This window comes from Chenopodium quinoa, unplaced genomic scaffold (assembly GCF_001683475.1).
Source record: "Chenopodium quinoa cultivar QQ74 unplaced genomic scaffold, ASM168347v1, whole genome shotgun sequence".
Classification (NCBI taxonomy): Eukaryota; Viridiplantae; Streptophyta; class Magnoliopsida; order Caryophyllales; family Amaranthaceae; genus Chenopodium; species Chenopodium quinoa.
The window spans coordinates 11,836,624-11,858,693 of NW_018742204.1; positions in this window are offsets into that span (position 1 = coordinate 11,836,624).

The window sequence follows — 22,070 nt, forward strand, 5'->3', positions numbered from 1 at the left end:
TGTCCTTCCGGACAAGTGCGCATTTTGTGTACAACCTTTTTCCTATGTCGCTTAATGTCTCTTCATGAACTATAAGGTAAGATTTATTTTGTCATCCTTATTACGTCCAGAAGTGTTTCCCGATTCCGAGTCCGACTGTCAATAAACAGATGATTTCTAAAATCCATCCGAGCACGGCCATGCATTTTACAGTCTCGCTCTACGAGAGGCCTTGTATACAACAAAGACATCTTCCCTATTTTAGTAGGGGGACATTCCCAGTCTTGTAATGTAGCTCCGCTTACTGAGAGGACCTAGTCGCCCGAGTGTTACCGTTATAATCCCCTATTACGGCAGACGTTTGACAACATCAAAGCGAACTAGTACTCAAACAAGAGAACTCACAATACTCATGGTCGAGGAAATAGGTTCCGATAGCCATAATGAGAAGTATACTTATGACAAATTTTTTAATTTCTTAAAGTATTCTCATAGGTCGATCCAGTATGGTTCTAAACCAATACCTGTGCAAATGATTTATGACAATCATGTCCTTGTAGCACATGAAACGGTGCTATAAATCAAACTACACACTAATCTCAATCGGTCATTAATCGTCCATCGTTTAAATGACCTTGATTAGGGATAATTTTCAATTATAATATTCAATGTTCACTTAATAGGTGTTTCCTTACCAAGACTGGTCTTGATACCCTATTTTGAATATTCTCAGAATCGAATGGACTCATTATTTAATCCTAAACCACAATTAAATAGCATAACAGAGTAATAAAATATTGCATGAAATTTTATATTACTCCAAAACTTGAATGGTTTTCCTTAGTGTCTCCTACATGCTTGATTCCCATTGCCTCAACGTGCTTGTTGTGCTTCACTTGAGGCAAAGGTTTAGTAAGTGGATCGGCTACATTGTCATCCGTTCCAACTTTGCAAATTCTGATTTCACCCTCTGATTTCCATTCTCGAATCATGTGAAATCGCCGCTTGACATGTTTGACCTTCTGATGTTCCCTAGGCTCTCTGGCCTGAGCAATAGCTCCATTGTTGTCACAATAGAGGGCTATTGGACCCTTTATAGAGGGTACAACATCAAGTTCACCAACGAACTTACGAATCCAAACAGCCTCCTTAGCTGCTTCAGTAGCTGCTAAGTATTCGGCTTCAAATGTAAAATCTGCAGTTGTACTCTGCTTTGCGCTCTTCCAACTAAACGCCCCTCCATTTAGACAGAACACATATCCAGATTGCGATCTGAAATCGTCTCTGTCTGTTTGGAAGCTTGCGTCGGTATAACCTTCCACAACTAAATCCTCTACACCTCCATACACCAGGAATTTATCCTTGTTCCTTTTCAGGTACTTTAGGATATTTTTGGCCGAAGTCCAATGCGCCTCTCCTGGGTCTGATTGGTAACGGCTCGTAGCACTCAAGGAATACGATACATCTGGCCTAGTACATATCATGACATACATGATCGATCCAATAAGCGAAGCATATGGAATCTGATTCATTCTTACCCGCTCATCAAGTGTCTGTGGACAATACTTCTTGCTTAGGGTTATGCCATGTGACATTAGCAGGTGACCTCTCTTGGCCTCCTCCATGCCAAATCGAGAAAGTACCTTATCAATATAAGTACTCTGACTCAATCCAATCATCATTTTCGATCTATCCCTATAGATCTTGATGCCTAGTATGTACTGAGCCTCTCCCAAGTCTTTCATTGAGAAGCACTTTCCAAGCCAGGCCTTTACAGACTCTAACAACGGAATTCTGTTTCCAATGAGCAATATGTCATCTACATATAAGACTAGGAAGGCGATGTCACTCCCACTGACCTTCTTTTAAACATAAGATTCATCTGGATTCTTGATAAAACCAAAACTTACTGATGGCTTCATCGAATCGCAGATTCCAACTTCTGCTTGCGTGCTTTAATCCATAAATGGACTTCTTAAGCTTACAAACTTTCCTAGAATTGTTTTGGTCGACAAAACCTTCAGGCTGTGTCATATACACAGTTTCTTCCAAATAACCATTAAGGAAGGCAGTTTTGACGTCCATCTGCCATATTTCATAATTGTAATATGCAGCAATCGCTAGGAGGATCCGAACGGATTTAAGCATTGCGACTAGTGAAAAGGTTTCATCGTAATCAATACCATGAACTTATCTGTAACCTTCTGCCACCAATCTAGCTTTGTAAATGAATACATTTCCATCTTTGTCGGTTTTCAACTTGAAAATCCACTTACATCCGATAGGTGTATAACCTTCGGGTAAGTCAACCAAGTCCCAAACTTGATTTTCAAACATGGAATCCATTTCAGATCTCATGGCCTCTTGCCATTTAGCAGAGTCGGTGCTTGCCATCGCTTGCTTGTAGGTTGTCGGTTCATCTCCATCCATAATCAGGATGTCCTGATTCTCGGTTAATACTAAACCAAGATATCTATCAGGTTGAGATCTCGGCCTCTGAGACCTACGTAGGGTAATGGATTGAGCATTTGCATTGTCGGTTCGACTTTGCACATTTTGATCATTTTCACCTGCGTCAACAGATGTTGTTTGAGCACTTTGACTGTCATTATAATTTTGTTGCTCATCCTCACGAACTTCGTCGAGTTCAATTTTCCTCCCACTTGTCATTTTGGAAAGGTGCTCCTTCTTCAAAAAGACACCATCGCGAGCAACAAACACTTTGTTCTCCGATTTGTTGTAGAAGTAATACCCTTTGGTTTCTTTTGGGTAGCCCACAAAGTAAACCCTGTCAGATTTGGGATGAAGTTTGTCAGAAATCAATTTCTTGACATATGCTTCGCATCCCCATATCTTTAGAAAAGATAACCTAGGAGGTTTCTTCGTCCATAATTCATATGGAGTCTTTTCTACAGCTTTTGATGGAGCACGGTTCAGTGTTAGTGCCGCAGTTAGAAGTGTGTGTCCCAGAAAGAGATAGGAAGATCACTAAGACCCATTGTTGATCGTACCATGTCTAACAAGGTCCAATTTCTCCTTTCGGATACTCCGTTCCATTGTGGAGTTCCTGGAGGTGTCAATTATGAAATTATACCCTTTTCTTTATGATGGTCATCGAGTTCTTGGCTCAAGTATTCACCACCTCGATCCGATCGAAGGGCTTTGATTTTCTTGCCAAGCTGATTTTCAACTTCACTCTGAAATTCTTTGAACTTTTCAAATGATTCAGATTTATGAGACATGAGGTAGACATAGCCATATCTACTATAGTCGTCTGTGAAAGTGATGAAATATCGATGTCCATTTCTTGTGGTTGAGCTCATTAGTCCACATACATCGGTATGTATAAGACCCAATAAGTCACTTGCCCTTTCTCCCAACTTGGAGAATGGCTGTTTAATCATCTTGCCTAATAGACATCCCTCGCAATTCTCAAACGATTCTAAATCAAAAGAGTCAAGAACACCTTCTTGTAGAAGTTTCTTGATGCGTTTGATGTTGATGTGGCCAAGACGACAATGCCACAAGTAAGTCTGATTTGACTCTATGGTCTTAGCTCTTTTGGTATCATTATAAAAAATTTGTCCAAAGACACAAACGTGTCATTCCATAAATATAAACAAGATGATATGTCTTGTGATCAAGTTCAAAATGACGTCTAACGCCACAAGATCAAAATATGGTAGATAAAACTAAACAAGTTTTAAATCTAGACAAAATATGAGATTACAAGTTTTCTTTGAAAGACTATCTTCTTCTTCCACTTGTGTACTCATATCCACTTGAAAAGCACCGCTCACTTCGTTCCTGAAACAGGAGCGTATAGTGAGCCAATTTTCCGGTATCTAATACCTTATAAATGGCTTATGTTCAAGTGTAAAGATGATACCTGAGATTGAGGTTACTTTTCTTTTCGCCTCATCTTCTAGATACATGCTACATTCTCTTTTGTAGTGTCCGGGTCTACTACAATAGAAGCAGCGCATCTTAGCTTTGTTCTTGAACTCCTTCTTCTTTGGTCTCAGAGCAACCTTAGCCTTCTTGCAAGAATAGGTTTTCTGGAGCTCTTGAACAACTTCCATCAAGGACAGTTTGTTCCGCTTGGCCGTAAGTCGCATCTTTAATGCAACATACCCCAAACGGAGTGAGCTTAGTAGCATGAGAGCCGCTTGTTCATCGTCAACTGGTTTGCCAATTAGCTCCAGATGGGTGAATAGCCTTGTCATGTTGAGCACATGAGCTTGAAGTGGCATCCCGGGTCTAAGTCTTGCATTATAGACCTTAGCCCATACTTCTTGTCTCTCTTTCGTGAGACACCCATCTTGCGGTGGCTTGATCCTCATGTTCGAGAGTGACCTAGTCACATCTTCCACAAGTCCATCATAGTTGCCTCTGGTACTTTTGGTGACTCTCAAATTGACTACATCTTCTAGAGCTTTGAGCATCATGTCCGGAAAATAGTTGGAGAACTTCCCCTTCCATTGTACTGGGATGGAGTTTTCCATGAGTCTGGAAACTCTTTTACAATCCACACTCCATACCTCATCTGCCTCATCACTCATAATCCCCTTTGAGTAGAAACTCGGGATTTGAGTGTCCAGAATGTGCTCTAGGTAGCAATTTCGGAGGGTCTTTCGGAGTTCCTCTTCCCATTCCTTAAAGTTTACCAAGTTCAGAGAAATTGGCAACTTTTCGGGCAATTCCGGGAGCTTAAGGTCGTTGACATTAGTTGAAGACATGATTCTACAATTGAAAGAATTTGAAATAAAAAACCATTCATTATACTTAAATAAGATTGAATTCATGCATTTTAATCAAACTTATTTAAAACGTCTTATTCACACATTAAAGATTGTCCCCATTTTAGGTGAGAATAAGTCGATTCCAAGATCCAAAGAAACAAAGAGTGGTTAAGCATGCTTTGGCTTGTCTTAACACTCAATCTCCTAAGGTAAGCAACGCTTTGCTAATAGCTCCAAGCCACTCTTGGTTGAATAAATCGTCGCATCCAATGCTCTCTAAACAATTTATTCACTATGCCACGACATGTTAGGACTCCATCACTCATATCGTTGAGTATAACCAAAACCACCTTGCATACTCGGTATGCCTTACGTTCCTTGGAGAATTAGTGATGCCTCGCTTTGGCGTAGCCCACCACTACCCTCGTTCGGTTGGTAAGTGTGTTTTGGAATGGCAAGTTTTACTCAATATTTTAGGGACCTAGGGTTTCTATGTTGGTTGATTTAAGTGAACTTAATTAATCATCTCAACATTCGAAACCCTAAACATGCATCTAACATATAATTCATATATATAAACATAAATATATATCGAAAACATAAATAGAGATGCATTTGGCAACTAGCATGACCCCTTGAGATCTTCAAATCTTCAAAATGTCTTCATTTGCTACTTCATGGCTTTGTCTTCTAAGAACCCCGTCTTCAAGACTTGACCAAAATATTACAATTGCTAGTATCTACGATTCGGACTAATCTAAATATTAAGGTACAAAAATACTCAACGGTTCGCAGACCGTATTTAGATTTACAAAAATACATCACGGATCACAGTCCGTATTATCTATCCTAATGGGGCCCCACTAGTTGCCATTTCATAAAACCTGTTAGAGAATTTACATTCCATTCATCCATTCACTATCTGTGAATGGCCCATGCATTTTACAACGATAAACAAGTAACAATGCATAAAACGCGCGAGAACTAGTAACTAATCTAGGTGGTTAATCCAATTAACACGCCTAATTAAACTAGTCAAAGTTGTTTTAACCGGTTATGGAAATAACTAAGAGACGCTCCCACTAAATTCCGCATCCAACTTAACTAATCCAATTAATTAAGTCGGTGAACCCAAATATTTGCCAAAATTAATTTTGCAAATGTCGCTCAAAACCCGAGGCCTAGACTCCAAAAATTTTAATTAAATAAACAAAATAATTAAAATAATTAAAACGACAATTTAAGCAAAATACGTATTCCAAAATGTCTAAGTGCCTAGCACTAAGACTTGGAGTCCAAAAATTATCTTTACTTACATATTAAGCAACGCTAAAATTAACTTTAAAATAGCATCGCCTTAATAACCCAGGGTTATTGTGCCAATTATGGGATTGTACGTACCGTACAACAAGCACGTAGTATGCCTATGCGCACCCCCGCAACACCAAGCATGCATGTGGGTTGCTTGTGCTCGCATGCGCTACGCCCAGCCCAGCCAAGCGTAGCAGCACGCACAGCGCGCACAACATTATGATGCTGCTGCGCCATGCTGCTACTTGCTGCTGGCTGGCGCGCTATGCTGCTGGCAGCGAGCAGCGGCCCACGCCCTTCCTCGCACACACACACGCACAGCACCACGCACCTAAGAACAAAGCGCCCAGCAGCCTCGGCAGCCACATATGGGTTGCGTGAGCAGCCCAGCTGGCCGAGAGCTAGCTCGGGGCTCTTAGGCCTCGTGTTGCGTGCTAATGCTTCGAAAATTATCGATTTTTGTGTGTGACATTATAAATCAATTCTAAATTAATTTTAGAATCAATTTTGAGGAAAAATGAAAAATAACAAGTCCAACTTAAATAATTCATCCAAATGCAATTAACCAAATTTATTTCCAAGAACCATTCTTTAATAAAATTGGTTTAACTTGGTGTAATAAAATAAATTAGGGAAATTCTCACTATTAATTTAATCACTTTAAATTATTCTTGAGATTTTGACAAAATAAAAGGGAGTTGGAAAAAAAATGAACATAAGTTCAATAAAGACTCCAACTTTAATACTTGTGACGTCATGAAAAATTATATCTTCCAATATGAAGATAAACCAATTTCAATCACAAGTTTTAAACTTTAAGATTCCAATCAACTAAAAAATGATTAAATCAACAAAGTTTAACCAAAATTCATGGAATTTAGTAACTCAAAGTTTCAATCACTTATCATAAATAAAGATTGAAACTTTAGTACTTGGAAGCAACAAAGAATAACAATTTCACACTTAATGCAATTAATTTGCAATTATGTGAAAAAATAAAACCAAACTTTCAAGCACCAATTACTACCAAGTAATCATGCTTAAAGTGGTCTAAAATTGCATATAAATTAAGGAAAGAACCAAATACATAACCACCATAAATATGCTATCAATTTTTAAGGTTAGAAAGACTTAAAACTTTTCGTCAAAACGAAAAATCCCTCGAAAAATGCATTTCTGGTCGTTTTTTGGCTAAAATCCGATCCCTAATAGGACAAAACCATTTCTAGAACGCCTTTTCCACCCAAAATTCACTATTTTTGGGTCAAAATCTGGGTTTGAGAGCTGAAGACAGCTCTAATACGAGGTAAAAATTGGAAAAAACGAGTTACTAATCTAATTAGCAACTTAAAACCAGAAAAATTAAGCCATAAAAACACCTTGAAAATATTATGATTTTAAAAATAAACGAGCAAGGCTCCGATACCGCTGTTGGGGTTTGGTGAGTCCGACTCACCGCGGAAACAAACCCAAAAACAAGACCGCACTCGTAATAAATAAAACCATAAACATAGTTATATTAATCACAAGATTAAGATAAGTTAATTACCTTTGACGCGTGCTTCGCTCCAAAATGAGCTCTTACTTAAAAGCTTCAACTCCCGCTCACACGGAGACCTCCAAAGAAGTCCACCCGCACCAACAAAACCGACTAGGTCCAATGTCTTGGGGTTAGCAAGACCCGAACAATAAAACCCGAGTAATTATATTGAGTTCAAAGGTTTTCACTAATTGTGATGCCTTTTCCAACTCTTACTCAAGCATCATTCCCAATGCCCATACTTGGGTATTTATAGGAAATGATGGGAGTATCATTTACTCTCCCATCAATGTGGGATAGTATGATTTTTCCATTTTATTTTAAAGCTAAAATAAAATTAATAATCAAGCTAGTAATAAATCAACAAGTGGCAAGCTCATGTGAGTGGTTAGGTGAGGACCACTTGGAGAAGGGGGGGACCGAACTTGCTCCCCACTCCCTCTCCCATAACCAGCCACCTCACTCCACACACACTCAAGGACCACTGGCCACATGGCACCCACCCTTGGGCACCAAGGCAGCCAAGGTGGGCTGCCATGTGCTGCTGTCCGTGGCAACCACGCCTAGCAAGCCCAGCAGGCCCAGCACTCGCATGCGGGCTGCCAGGCGCTGCTGGCCAGCAAGCCCAGCATGCTTGTGCGGGCTGCTACTGGCCTTGTGCCTTGGCCAGCGCTGCTAGGCAGCAAGCAATGGCCTAGCCATGCTGCTGCTAGCTGTAGCGAGCTGGCGCGCCTAGCGTGCTAGCTGCTGCAGCTTGTTGCGGCATGGCTTGCTAGCCATTGCGCGCACAAGGTTGTTCCTAACATGCTAGCACGCACTAGGCAGCGCCTAGCCTTGCGATGCTAGCATGGGTGCGCTAGCACGCACCAGCCAGCCTAGGCTCGGCTTGGTGTGCATGCTAGCCACCATGCTAGGCCATACGCCCTTAGCACTCGGTTTGCTTGGGCATTCCGATGCTAGGGGTATTTTGGTCTTTTGTTGATTTATTACTATTTCTCGTCTCGTCTTTCACTATTTTTCGACTCGACTTCCGACGCTCGGTTTTGACGCTCTAAGCTCGAATTTCCTACGTCTAAATAAATATATTACTCGGTCGACTCATTAATTCCTTCCGAATTAATTCGTCGTTTCGGTTTTGTTGAATGTTTGGGTGTGACCAGAAGGGTTCAGTCAAGATTAAGCTGTAATATTAATTATTCATTAATATTACTGATCGGAAGCGGCCTCCACCCAGGCATTCCGATTACTTGACCTCACTGAATATATTAGCTTTCTAATAATTTTGAACCCACTAACGGAATAGTACACTTGTTCGAAGGACACCATTCCTTTCAATTATGAATTTCCAAATATATTTGTCTATCCTCATAGGGTAGTTGTAGGGAATATTTTCAAGCCTTTAAAATCCCACTAGCTTGAACCCCACTGTGATCATACACTAAAGTACGGTGGCGTCCAAAAGGGAAGAAGATAGAGCAAAAGAGTCGCCAACAAGTTTTTTAGGAACTTGTAAACCGTTCACGAGGTGAAGGTTACACCCCTTAACGATCCAAGAGATCGTCAACTCCATAAGTTCTAGAACCAAATAAGGGTTCGGGGATGAAGGTACAAATCCAACCTAAAAGATATTGAACCTGCCCTAATAATAGGCCTCTACTTTATTCTGATCGTATTCATGTGCGCTTTTCAATTAACATGCAATCAATAGGATTAAACCTAAACCTGTTTATCTATGTTGGTTGAATATAATGCACAAATAAACTATTATTGGCGATCACTTGAAATATAATCATATTAACCCTAACAAGATTATTAAATATCTTATTAAGCGTGATTACAAGTACCAATTCCCTTTAAACATACATAAAAGGCGTGATCAAGCAATAACAATAAATATAATATGTATCAAGCAACATAATAATAATCATAATAAATATCATGAATAAAATTACAATCATAAATAAAATAATCATCATCAAAATAATAATAATAATAATAATAATATTCATAATCATCATAAATTATAACAATTATAATCATAATCATGTTCATGTTAATATTAAAGCATAATAATAATAGCAAGATCCTAGGCATGATACTAACAAGATTAACAACAAACCCTAGCATGTCACTAAGCAATAAAAATCAAATCTTTAGCCCTAACATGATACTAACAATCATGAATATTAGGAAGAGAATAGGAAGAATCACAACAATCATATTTAATACTAAAATTACCCTAGACATGATACTAGGAATATCATAATAACAATGTAAACATGATTTCTACATCATAATATCAATAAATCAATTAAAGTACTTACTTTGATGCTTCGTACCTCTTTCTAATAACAAAATACACACGTTAGTAACTTCAAGGAAAATAATAATCAAACAAATTAAATTAAATAATTGAAATAGAGATTTGGGACCAAACCCTCAGAAATTAAAACCTTTCACGTCTAGGGCGAAGGCAACTTCGAATATGGCTAGGTGTTTCTAGATCTAATGAATGCGGAATTTTGTATGTGAAAAGCTAAGTAAGAAAGAATTTTTAAGAGAGATGAATGAAATCAATTGATGAATGAATGTAGATAATAATTGATGAATGGAATCAATTGATTAATGATTAATGAGACTTAGTGAATGATAGATGTAGTTGATGAATGAAAACGGAGTTTTAAATACGATATTTATCGAGAAAATCAGCCAAAAAAGATAATTTAACAAAACAGAGTCTGATGCTCAGAAAACAGAGTTAGCGCCAACCCTGGCTAGCTGGCGCCAGGCACCAACCTTAGCGCTTGGCGCCAATGGCTAGCGCCAGGCCTGGTTCCAGGCGCCAAGGCCTGGGGTCAGACGCCAAGCTTGATTCCAACGCGTTTTCGAAAATCCGATAAGTTTGTCATACTGGAGGATAAAATAATATAATTTCCTCGAAAATGCTATTTGATTTTGATTAAAACTCTGAAAAGTCAACGAAAGTCAATTTATCAATGCTAATTGAATTAGGAATGAAAAGAACCTTCTAGAAGAATCTAGAAGACTAAAACCATTCCTAATTGCATTAGGAATGATAAATCATATTAGGCCCTCCTCTAGATCATTGGGCCGTACATAAAGCTCAAACCGGGCCCAGTTTAGTAAATTGGTCATAACTTCCTCAATATTCATCGGAATTGGGCTTATAATATATCGTTGGAAAGGTCTTTGCAAGCCCCATCCAACTACACTACTATTGGACCCATATCATGGACCAACCAAACTGGATTGGCTGTTTTCTTCAAATAAGTTTTCAAAAACAGAGAGAAGAGAAAAGAAATAAAACTTTCCGCAACACTAGACCTTTCAACACTTCCGTTTCATTCGATTATGATTCGACATGAAAGGTACTCATCACTGGGTTTGGTTTTGGGGAGACACAAATGGGTGTCTATAGAAGCCCCTACTTTGACTGAGTTTGGGGAAACGCGAGTTTCGAAAACAAAAGTCAAAGTAGCGATAGGGACGGAGAATGATTCAGAACGATCTGCGATCCTAAATCACTCTTGTAACGCCGATTACTGCAAAACTAGAATTAGTTAAACAGATAAAAGAGTTAAGAAACGCGTATCTTGCACCGTCGAGCACACGTCTCTGAAAGTAACCGATTTGCTGCTGTATCCTTGTTTTGATGACCTTCTGCAAGCTAGAGAATGCCATCCCGCTTGAAAACTGCTACGCCCGTAACTGCTTCCAAATTTGAAAGATTGCTTTGCCTGAAACGATCCTCCTCCGCTATGATAATATTCCACATCCTAGGGAACACCATCGAAGATTATTTCTCTCGAAACAATCCCGAGTTGTTTGTAACAACTCTCCGCAGGCTAGGGAATGTTGTATTGCTGCTTCGATGTTCACTCGTCTCTGAACAAAGAGCTTCTTTTTCCGCTGTGATAGTCTTCGAAAAGATCACTGCTTCTTAATGTTTGTTATGCCAGTACGTCGGCGCTTTGCTGCTCGTGAACCAGTATGTCGGTGCTTTTGCTGTGATGACAATCCTCTTTTCTTTGGGAATAGTTTCCAACACAACTCTTGTATGATGTATGACAATCCGATTTAGGGAAAGTTGTCAATGCTTCGTAACAATCCATCCTTGGAAATGTTGCCACGATGAAGCGACAATCTGTATCTCGGAAAATTTGCCAAAAACCCAATCTTTGGAAAAGTTGCCAATGCTTCGTAACAATCTTTCATAAAACTTTGCTATGATCGACAATCCACATCTTGGAATATAACTCTTGAAAGCAATCCATCTTGGAAATTTGCCAACGCTATGCGACAATCCTTTTGGGAAAATATTGCCACTATTGACAATCCGCGTCTTGGAACATTTGCAAAAAAGAGTCGACCGACAATCCACTTCGGGAAAATTTGCCACTTGTTGAAATGAATGACAATCCACATCGAGGAACCTTTGCCGAAATTTATGATGAATAGAGACCTACAACAATCCTTTGGGAAACTTTGCCATAGGGAACTGGGTGTACGGCAATCCAATCTCGGAAAACTTGCCAAAGATCTATGAATGTATGACAATCCGAACTTGGAAAAACTTGCCAAACAAAGAAGGAGCACAACAATCCACGCTTGGAAACCTTGCTAGAGATGACAATCCAATCTTGGAAAAATTGTCGTTGAAAAAGGTGCACGACAATCCATTTTTGGAAATATTGTCAGTTGGGGATGACAATCCAAATTTTGGAAAACTTTGTCGTTTAATAAGAATGCGCGACAGTCCATATTTTGAAATATTGTCGTTTGAGTGCTTGCTTTTGAACCGATTGTAACGAGCCAATACTTAGGCGCTTAAGCTAAGTGAGACGATCTTTCATTAGGTCGATCACTTAGACTGTAATCAAATCGACTACTCAATCATGTCAAATTGCTTATAGGGGCTAACTGGCGTACCAAGGAACCCGAAATTGCTGTATGAAGTTGAAATCACCTTTCTGAGAGGCTTCGAGCTCTGTCGCTGCTGAAATATCTTTGGAGCCAAGAATTGACTCTATCGCCGAACGCTGTGATAGGGTCTTCCCTGTTCTGCTGCACCTGTATTTATTTTTGACTATAGAACTTTGCTAATCTCTTTAATCATCTTAAGGTTGACCTAAGGTTTAACATTGCTTGACTCATCGACTCGACACGACTCAAGGTATAAACTTGACTCGCTGTGATTGACTGACTCAAGGTTGACTCGACTCGAAATGAAATGACACATGTGTTAGACTCAAATCAAAGTGATATGACACGACATGACTTAATGTGTACATGACTCGTGTGTGCATTGTAATGTGGTCGTGCGACTCGAAAAATGCAAAAAAGCAAAAATTTTCCATCATTTTTGTGGAGGGTACCGACTTTCTCCCGAAAAAGAAGGACGCGAAAAAGAATCGAAGTAAAGTTTTTGAAGGTGCATGTTGAATGATCTTAGTCAAATGTCATCTGATACTATCTCTCAAGGTGCAAGGATTAATCCATTCTAGGCTATCTCAATGGTTGACTCCATGATGAAAGTATTTGGGTAACTTAGGCACGGAGGCTAAGCACTTCATACTTCGATGCAATGATGATTATGATTGATGAGTGATGTTGATATGACAAGGCATGCTTCAACGGTGATCCATGACAAAGGGTTCCTAAGGGAAGTATATTTGGTCATGTATCTGTGCAGTGTGTGAAAGTGACACTAAAGCTAAGCCACAAGAGCTAAGTGTGTGGAGAAAATGTTAAAAAGAGTCAAATGATGGTGACTCTTAGGCTAGGTAAGCTAATGATTTAGGGATCAAGCCCCCAAGTATAGCTCTAGGTGAATAGGGATGAGCATTGGAGATCCCTTGATATGATCATGGTGCAAGTGTGTGAATGTGAATGTAAATGCATATTTATTACGGCCGCACCTCGATGTGAGGTTGCCTACGTATCCGTTAAGAATCAGGCCGAACGTAGCTCTAGCCGAACCTCGCACAAGTGTGTATACCTCAAAAAGGTCTTTTTAAGGGTTGTAACGTGGTTAGGCTAAAGGTTATAGAAGAAGGGGATAAAGGCTCAAGGCCCTAGATAAGCCCCCAAGGTGTGCAACCTTGCTTTTGAATCTTTGTATTTTTATGCTTGAGTTTCTACTCTTTTTTAGCTCTCTTTTACCTTTTGCTCTAGCATCTATTTTATTTTTATAAGTGTGGGCAATCCCGATCATGCGGTCTATCACTCACTTGGCATTCATGTTTCTCAGGAACGGTACCGAGCACTCGATAAGAGACGCAATCTGAGACGTGTTCTTATCGAAGATATTTTCATATCAAAGACATTGGAACACTTGCCCTTTTGTACACTTGTTTTCGTTTTTTATTTTTGCTTATTTTTCGCTATTGCTTTCTTTTGAATTTGCTCAAGCTTTCTTTAGAATTGCATTAGTTGCACACTGTCCCATCCCAAGGTTAGGTAGATGTAGGTTGAAAAAAGAAAGGTTTATCGTTAGTCGAAGCTCAAAGTGGTTTATGAAGAAAGGATGTATAATTGAAGGGCGAAATGAGATATGATGTGGCTACAAGGGGTGCCTCAAATCATTGGTATACCTTGTGCTCAATTCGACATGGACTTTTTTTTTAATGCAATATAATGAAATGATCATATGTAAGGAAATAAATGCTCATTTTTATTAAAAAGGGAAAAGGAAAAAAACTACAAAATTAATCTAAAGGAAAAGACAAGGTGCCTATGCTAGACTTATTGGGGAAAGAGTAAATAAAATAGAAAAAAGAGATCACGAAATCTTGTCGTTCAAGCTCGCCTCTTGTCTGGTGTTGTTCGCGTCATCATCACCCAGTCTTCTCGCTAGCTAGAGGCAATGGGATCTTGTTTGCCTCTATGAGATCTTGAATGAGATTTTGAAACCTGTAGCATTCATCAGTGGTATGACCGTTTCCTCGATGGTACTTGCAATAGGAGTTTGGATTCCATCTCGAAGATCGATTTTCTGGTGTTGGATCCTCGGTAGGCCAATAGGTTTGATTAATCCTCGATCATAGAGACGATCGAAAGCAGCATCGTAGGTCATTCCAATGGGTGTGAACTCTCGCCTGGGTTTCCTTTTAGATCCTTGATTGTCCATGGCTAAGACATCATTATGGTCAAAGGTACTAACATTATTACTAGAGTGGGCGTTTTCGGAAGAAGAAGGATTGTCGCTCTTCTTTCCTTTCCAGCCACCGTGGTTACTATTGTTAGTAGCTTTTTGCTTTGCGAGGCCGTCTTCGATCTCAATACCTATGTCATACACGGCCTTGAAAGTATTCAAGTTATGTTGATATTTTAAGTGCTTTGAATACTTTTCTTGGAGATTCTTGATAAACATCCTCACATACTCCTTTTCGGTGGGGACCTCAATCATCTTGGCGGAAGTTTCTCTCCACTTATTAAAGAAAGAAGTAAAGCCTTCATTCTCTTTTTTTCTTAGCATCTCAAGTTGTCTATGGTCGGTTTCAACTTGAATGTTGCACTTGTACCTATCAACGAAAGCATTTGCTATAGACTTCCAGGTAGAGGTCTTTTCTTTCTTGAGAGAAAAGAACCATTGTTGGCAAACGGTCTCGAGAGATAGCGAGAACAGAGAAGGGAAAACCTTCCTATCGATACCCTTGATACTCATTATTGTTTCAAATGCTCTTAAATGAAAGTAAGGGTTGTCAATTGCTCTGAATCACTAGTAGAATAAACGTGATGGGAAGCGGTTCAAACCCCCTAATGGGAAGCGGTTTTGAACCGCATGCCATTGGGGGGCTTGCCATTAGCCTTTTAAATGGAAAGCGGTTCTGAACCGCTTGCCATTTGTAGTGAAAGGGCAGCGGTTTTGGCGCCAAACCGCTGCCCATTATGGGTATAAAAAATAAAAAATAAAAAAAAATCAGTTTTTCCAATTAAATTGAAACACAAACATAATATATGCAAAAACATTAATAATTTTATTAATTAATTGTTGTAATATTACATTTTCATAAAAAAAAAAAAAAAATTCAAGCATATTACAACTGATGCTAGCTGCTCTTGTTCACCAGCCGTGCACATACCACCAGCCGCGCGCACCTTCAGCCGCACGCGCCACCAGTTGCCACCACCAACCACCTTAACCCGTGGTGGTTAAATTGAAACAGAAACATTATATATTGAAAAAATAAACAACAATAAGTAATTTAATTCCAGATCTTTTGTGTAAAAAAAAAAAAAAAATTCAGATCTTAAATTATAAACAACAAAATTTTAAAGCTAAAAACTCAAACCAGACCCCCACCCACCACGACCTCCACCCACGACCACCACCCACCCACGACCCTTACCCAAACCAGACCCCCACCCACCCACGACCCTAACCCAAACCAGACCCCCACCCACCCACGACCTCCACCCACGACCACCACCCACCCACGACCCTAACCCAAACCAGACCCCAACCCACCCACGATCCTAACCCAAACCAGACCCCCACCCACCACGACCTCCACCCACGACCACCACCCACCACGAATCAAATTAAAATTAAAATCAAAAATAAAACTAAAATCGAAATAAAAATTAAAAAAACCATCAATCTAACCCGATTTTGGCTTCAAATTATGGTTTTAAAGGTCAAATTCGACCATAAAAACTCTACATCTAGAGTTTTCATGGTCGAATTTGACCTAAAAAACTTATACACCCACATGCATGCACGAATTTGCTCGAAATTGTTCAAAATTGTTCGAAATTTGGTTGAAATTATCCTCGAAATTAGCTCGAAAATACCCAATTATGTTCAAATTTGATGAGAAGAGAAAGAACAAAGAAAAGAGAAAATGAAAGTAGAAAGGGCGAGTTAGAGGGGAGAGGAGAGAGAGGGAAAACGAGAGTAGAAGAGAGCAGCCGAAATGAAAGAAGAAAGGGGCGAAATGAAAGAGGAGAGAAAGAGAGAGCAGCCCGGGGTAAGGAAGAAGAGGAGAAATAAAAAAGGAGGGGTAAGCGCTTTTAGGTTTTTTTTTTTAATTGGCAAGCGGTTCAACCCCAAACCGCTTTTCATTATATATATTGGCAAGCGGTTCGCGCCAAAACCGCTTGCCATTTTATATTACAGGTTTAAAAAAAAAGGGTGAATGGTAATCGGATTTTTAAAACCGCTTGCCTATTGGGGCTTCCCATCACGTTTATTCTACTAGTGAATTTTGGGATGTCATTGGCGTTGAATTTCTGCGGAAGAAGATCCTTGCCCACCGAGACCCCTTGTGATGTAAGCTCTTGAAACTTGTAATCGCTAGACAACTTGCTTAGGCTCTCTTGCATGAGGTCCATCTGCTGTTGCTTCACGGGGTCATCGACCTTGAGTGCGAGAAGCTACAATGTCTCAGTCATGGTAGCCAATTGGTTCTTAAGATCATTGACTTCTTCTTGAGTTGCCATTATCTTCTAAGCCTTCCTCTTTTGACGAATCTGTTTATCAAAAAGCGAGACTTGAATAAAGAGGTTGTCCTTGATTAATCGCCCTTCTCTCCTCGACCAAGTACTATGGAAAAGGAATTTGGGGATACTTATTGTTAATTATTTGACTCAAATTTTATTCAACATGCAATGGATGGAGGAAGTGAAGAAAGATTGGAAGAATGTGAAGAAGATTTAGGTAGAGGGATATGAAGAATTAGGAATAGAATGTACCCCCCAACTCAAATGACGGAAAAGACCGACTCATGCATGAACCTAAGACATGGTCATGGTGACATATACTCAAAGTGTGTGCTAAGACTAGTGAGTGTAGATGGTGCGTTAAGACTCGTGTCATGACCATGTGGCTAGACTATGTGACTGAGACTCGATTAATGACTCGACAAGGTGTTATTGACAGCGAAATTTAACCGAATTAATTAGCAAACTGGTTAATTAGACCCTAGGTGATGACTCGACAAATAATCCGAACTGTCGGCCAAGCGACAGGACTGGCGTCACACTGTGAAGCTTGGCGCCAGACAACATAGCTGTCGTCAGGCGCTACACACCATAGTGGGGCGCTACAGCTCAGACCTTGGCATCAATAGTGGAGCTTCGGTCTGGGACTGTTTTCGGTTTTATTAGTCTAGTGGGGTATGCCTAAAGTCGTACTAGGTCAATTCCGACTAAAATATTAGACTTTATTGACTCAAATTAATTAATTAATTAAATAATTAGGCAAAGTTCTTTAAGTTATTAATTTATTTAGTCTCAACACAAGTCAACAAACGGTTAAGAGAAACATAGAATATATATGCACAACAAATAATGCACAATTAGTCAAGTAGGCACAATATGATGCAATGAGTTCGCAACCTAACCATGGCTCTAGTTCTCTAAAGTTCGGGATATGGTTTAGTCAAAGAGGGTCCATGGTTAATTGTCCGGATGCTCCGCGCGGAAGCCTAACCGTGAAAGGTTGGCGCGAGTGGATGGGACACCGCGAGCTTTAGAACAAACTCGCTTCCATGGTTTGGTGAATTCAACATCTCGGATGTACCCCTTGTTGCACGGAGCGTTCAATCGGGTAGATGGAGCATGAATTCCCAGAGGGTTATGTCCATATGTAGAACACATATGGGTTTCAGAAAAGTGAGAAAAATTCAATCAGGAAGTAGGATCGAGCAAACAATACGAAAAACTGGTCGAAATTAGAACGCATATTTCTGGCTCGATATTGGGGGAAATTGGTGCCAGAAATCAGAGACTGACGCCAGTTTTTAACTGTAGCGCCTGGCGCCAATGCTGGCGTCTGGCGCCAATGCTGGCGTCTGGCGCTACGGCTAAAAGTCTGGCGCCAAGCTCTTGCCCCTGACGCTACTTCCCACATGCCTTAGCAGCTTTCTGTGCTCGATAAAATTTTCCAGTTTCGCGCGGTGGTATTTCAGTCCTAGTTGTGAAAGAAGTTTCTCAAATTTCCTACGTGTAAAATCCTATGTTTTTAACTCAATACGGATGGTCTTTCCAATGAGATATTTTTTATGCATATGACAATAATGTTAATCAAAATTACGCACATGAAATACTTAGAACTTTTCGAGTCTCACCCACTCATTCTAAATCATTGCCGAAACAAATTCAAGAATTAAAATAGAAATCCTCCCCAGTTGAGTCGCCAAAAACTATAGGGAATATTTTCAATCCTTTAAAATCCCACTAGTTTGAACCCCACTGTGATCAAACACTAAAGTACGGTGGCGTCCAAAAGGGAAGAAGATAGAGCAAAAGAGTCGCCAACAAGTTTTTTAGGAACTTGTAAACCGTTCACGAGGTGAAGGTTACACCCCTTAACGATCCAAGAGATCGTCAACTCCATAAGTTCTAGAACCAAATAAGGGTTCGGGGATGAAGGTACAAATCCAACCTAAAAGATATTGAACCTGCCCTAATAATAGGCCTCTACTTTATTCTGATCGTATTCATGTACGCTTTTCAATTAACATGCAATCAATAGGATTAACCCTAAACCTGTTTATCTATGTTGGTTGAATATAATGCACAAATAAACTATAACTGGCGATCACTTGAAATATAATCATATTAACCCTAACAAGATTATTAAATATCTTATTAAGCGTGATTACAAGTACCAATTCCCTTTAACATACATAAAAGGCGTGATCAAGCAATAACAATAAATATAATATGTATCAAGCAACATAATAATAATCATAATAAATATCATGAATAAAATTACAATCATAAATAAAATAATCATCATCAAAATAATAATAATAATAATAATATTCATAATCATCATAAATTATAACAATTATAATCATAATCATGTTCATGTTAATATTAAAGCATAATAATAATAGCAAGATCCTAGGCATGATACTAACAAGATTAACAACAAACCCTAGCATGTCACTAAGCAATCCGATAAGTTTGTCATACTGGAGGATAAAATAATATAATTTCCTCGAAAATGCTATTTGATTTTGATTAAAACTCTGAAAAGTCAACGAAAGTCAATTTATCAATGCTAATTGAATTAGGAATGAAAAGAACCTTCTAGAAGAATCTAGAAGACTAAAACCATTCCTAATTGCATTAGGAATGATAAATCATATTCGGCCCTCCTCTAGATCATTGGGCCGTACATAAAGCTCAAATCGGGCCCAGTTTAGTAAATTGGCCATAACTTCCTCAATATTCATCGGAATTGGGCTTATAATATATCGTTGGAAAGGTCTTTGCAATCCCCATCCAACTACACTACTATTGGACCCATATAATGGACCAACCAAACTGGATTGGCTGTTTTTTTAAAATAAGTTTTCAAAAACAGAGAGAAGAGAAAAGAAATAAAACTTTCCGCAACACTAGACCTTTCCACGCTTTCGTTTCATTCGATTATGATTCGACGTGAAAGGTACTCATCACTGGGTTTGGTTTTGGGGAGACATAAATGGGTGTCTACAGTAGGTGAATTTGGAGAACCTCTTCCTTTCCATGAAACTAGTTTTTTGGATTGGAGTCACTGCATAATAGGTCGTTTCTGTGATGACCATGAATTTTCTTTATCCTTGGTACAGCACCTAGTTTCCAGGTATTGGCACCTCCGTGCTCCAGTGGTAGTTCGCCCTTATGGTAATGATTTTATTTTCTTTTGTGGCACGGAGGAGGATGCGATGCAACTTGATATGAGGGGTTGGGTGCACTTTAAGGGAAGTCTCATGGTGCTTCAACGTCTTCATGGTTACTCGGTTCCTGGTAATCTTAATCTTCATTTAGTTGATATGTGGGTTACAGTGGAAGGTCTTCCGATTCAACATTCCACTCCAATGGTGGCTGAATCTGTTCTTGCTCGTGTAGGTGATGTAACCGACAGAGAGGAACTTCAAGGTCAGTTTCCTATACCCCGACCAAGAGTTAAAATTCTTGTTGATCTTTCTGTTCCTATAATTCCTGGTTGTTATTTTCCTACCTATGGCGATCGAGCTACGTGGGTTCGATTTAAATATGAAGGAATATTCAGATTTTGTAAAAAGTGTGGTTTTGTCGGACACGGTCGTACTATGTGTAACAAAGATCAACATGAAGTCAATTTCTATCTGGAGCGTCGCTATCGTTACCTCCACGAAAGCGGTGCACGTGTGTTATTTGGTCCTACAGATGTTCCTTTATATACTAATTCAGTTCGTGGGATTCGTCCGACTCCGGATGTTTGGACTACTCAATTATGGTATGGGGGGCTTAATGATGATGATGATAATGATGATGATAATTCAGGGGACTCACATCCTTCGGACAAAAACTTTAATTTTGATGATTTAGGTGATTCTCCTCCACTGCATCATTGTCCTTCTCGGAGTATCCCGGGTTTATTTCCAAACCCAACCCCTGGTGGTTTTAGGGGGGTGGAAGATGAGGTGTGGCGGCGTAAGCAGGGTGTTCTCCAGGCTGAACAACCTCCTCTTGAGGTTCCCCTGCCACGTCGTCAAGAATCACGTGCACATCATAGATTTCGTTTTGCTCATGCAGATGGATTTCAAGGCACGTGGAAAAATAATGTTCATGGTAATCACATGAATCACATGGGTCATGCTCATCCCTTAGCTCATGAAGCGGTGCAATTACCTCATCAAATTTATCATGGTAATACCTCTATAGAAACTGAGGTAATGACACCTCGTGATTCTGCACTTGACACGTTTGGAGGTAATTTTGAATCTTTATCTTCTGCAAATAAGTCTTCTATTAGATATCCTCAGCACGTGCAGTGTAATAGCCCACCATATGTGAACCAATTTCCCACTCTTTCTCAATCTGGGCTGCCAAATTTAGCCAACCCAATTTCTCATATGGATCCGAATTTGGGTGGTTTAGACCTTGTTACTGGGCCTAATTTATTGGGCTCAAGGGAACCAAATGTACAAGGGCCACAACATATTACTGAAAGTCAATCGGAGGAGATTGACCAACTTCTTCTTAAGCAATATGGCCAGGTGGGTAATCCGACCCATGTCTCTGTTCAGGTATCTTCTCAGGCGGACCCTTATGCTCAATTCCACCGCAACTTATCTCAGACGAACTTCCCGGCGGGTTTGCGTTTCTCTCCGCCGCCGATTGGACCTTCTGGACCGATCTTTCCTGACCCTTATGGTGCGGGCTGTAGTACTTGGATGCAAGGCTCTTCTCACAGCGCTCAGGCTTCTCCTCTTCCAATCCATTTGCCGATTCAAGAAGTTTCAGGAGAAGTTCTGAAAAACCGAGGGCAGGATTCTGGTTATATGGCGGATTCCTCTTCAGGTACGGTTTAATTCTCCAATGAGCAACTTGCAGTTACTCAGGAATCTTCCGAGCACACTTTGACGGTGGATTCTGACTCGCCGGTGCCGATGGACTGTTCTCCACCAATGTCTTCTCGGCCTTCAGCTCCTCCTTCACCAATTTCTACTAAGTCAGTTAAATTGGGAAGAAACAAGGGTAAGAATCTATGCCTC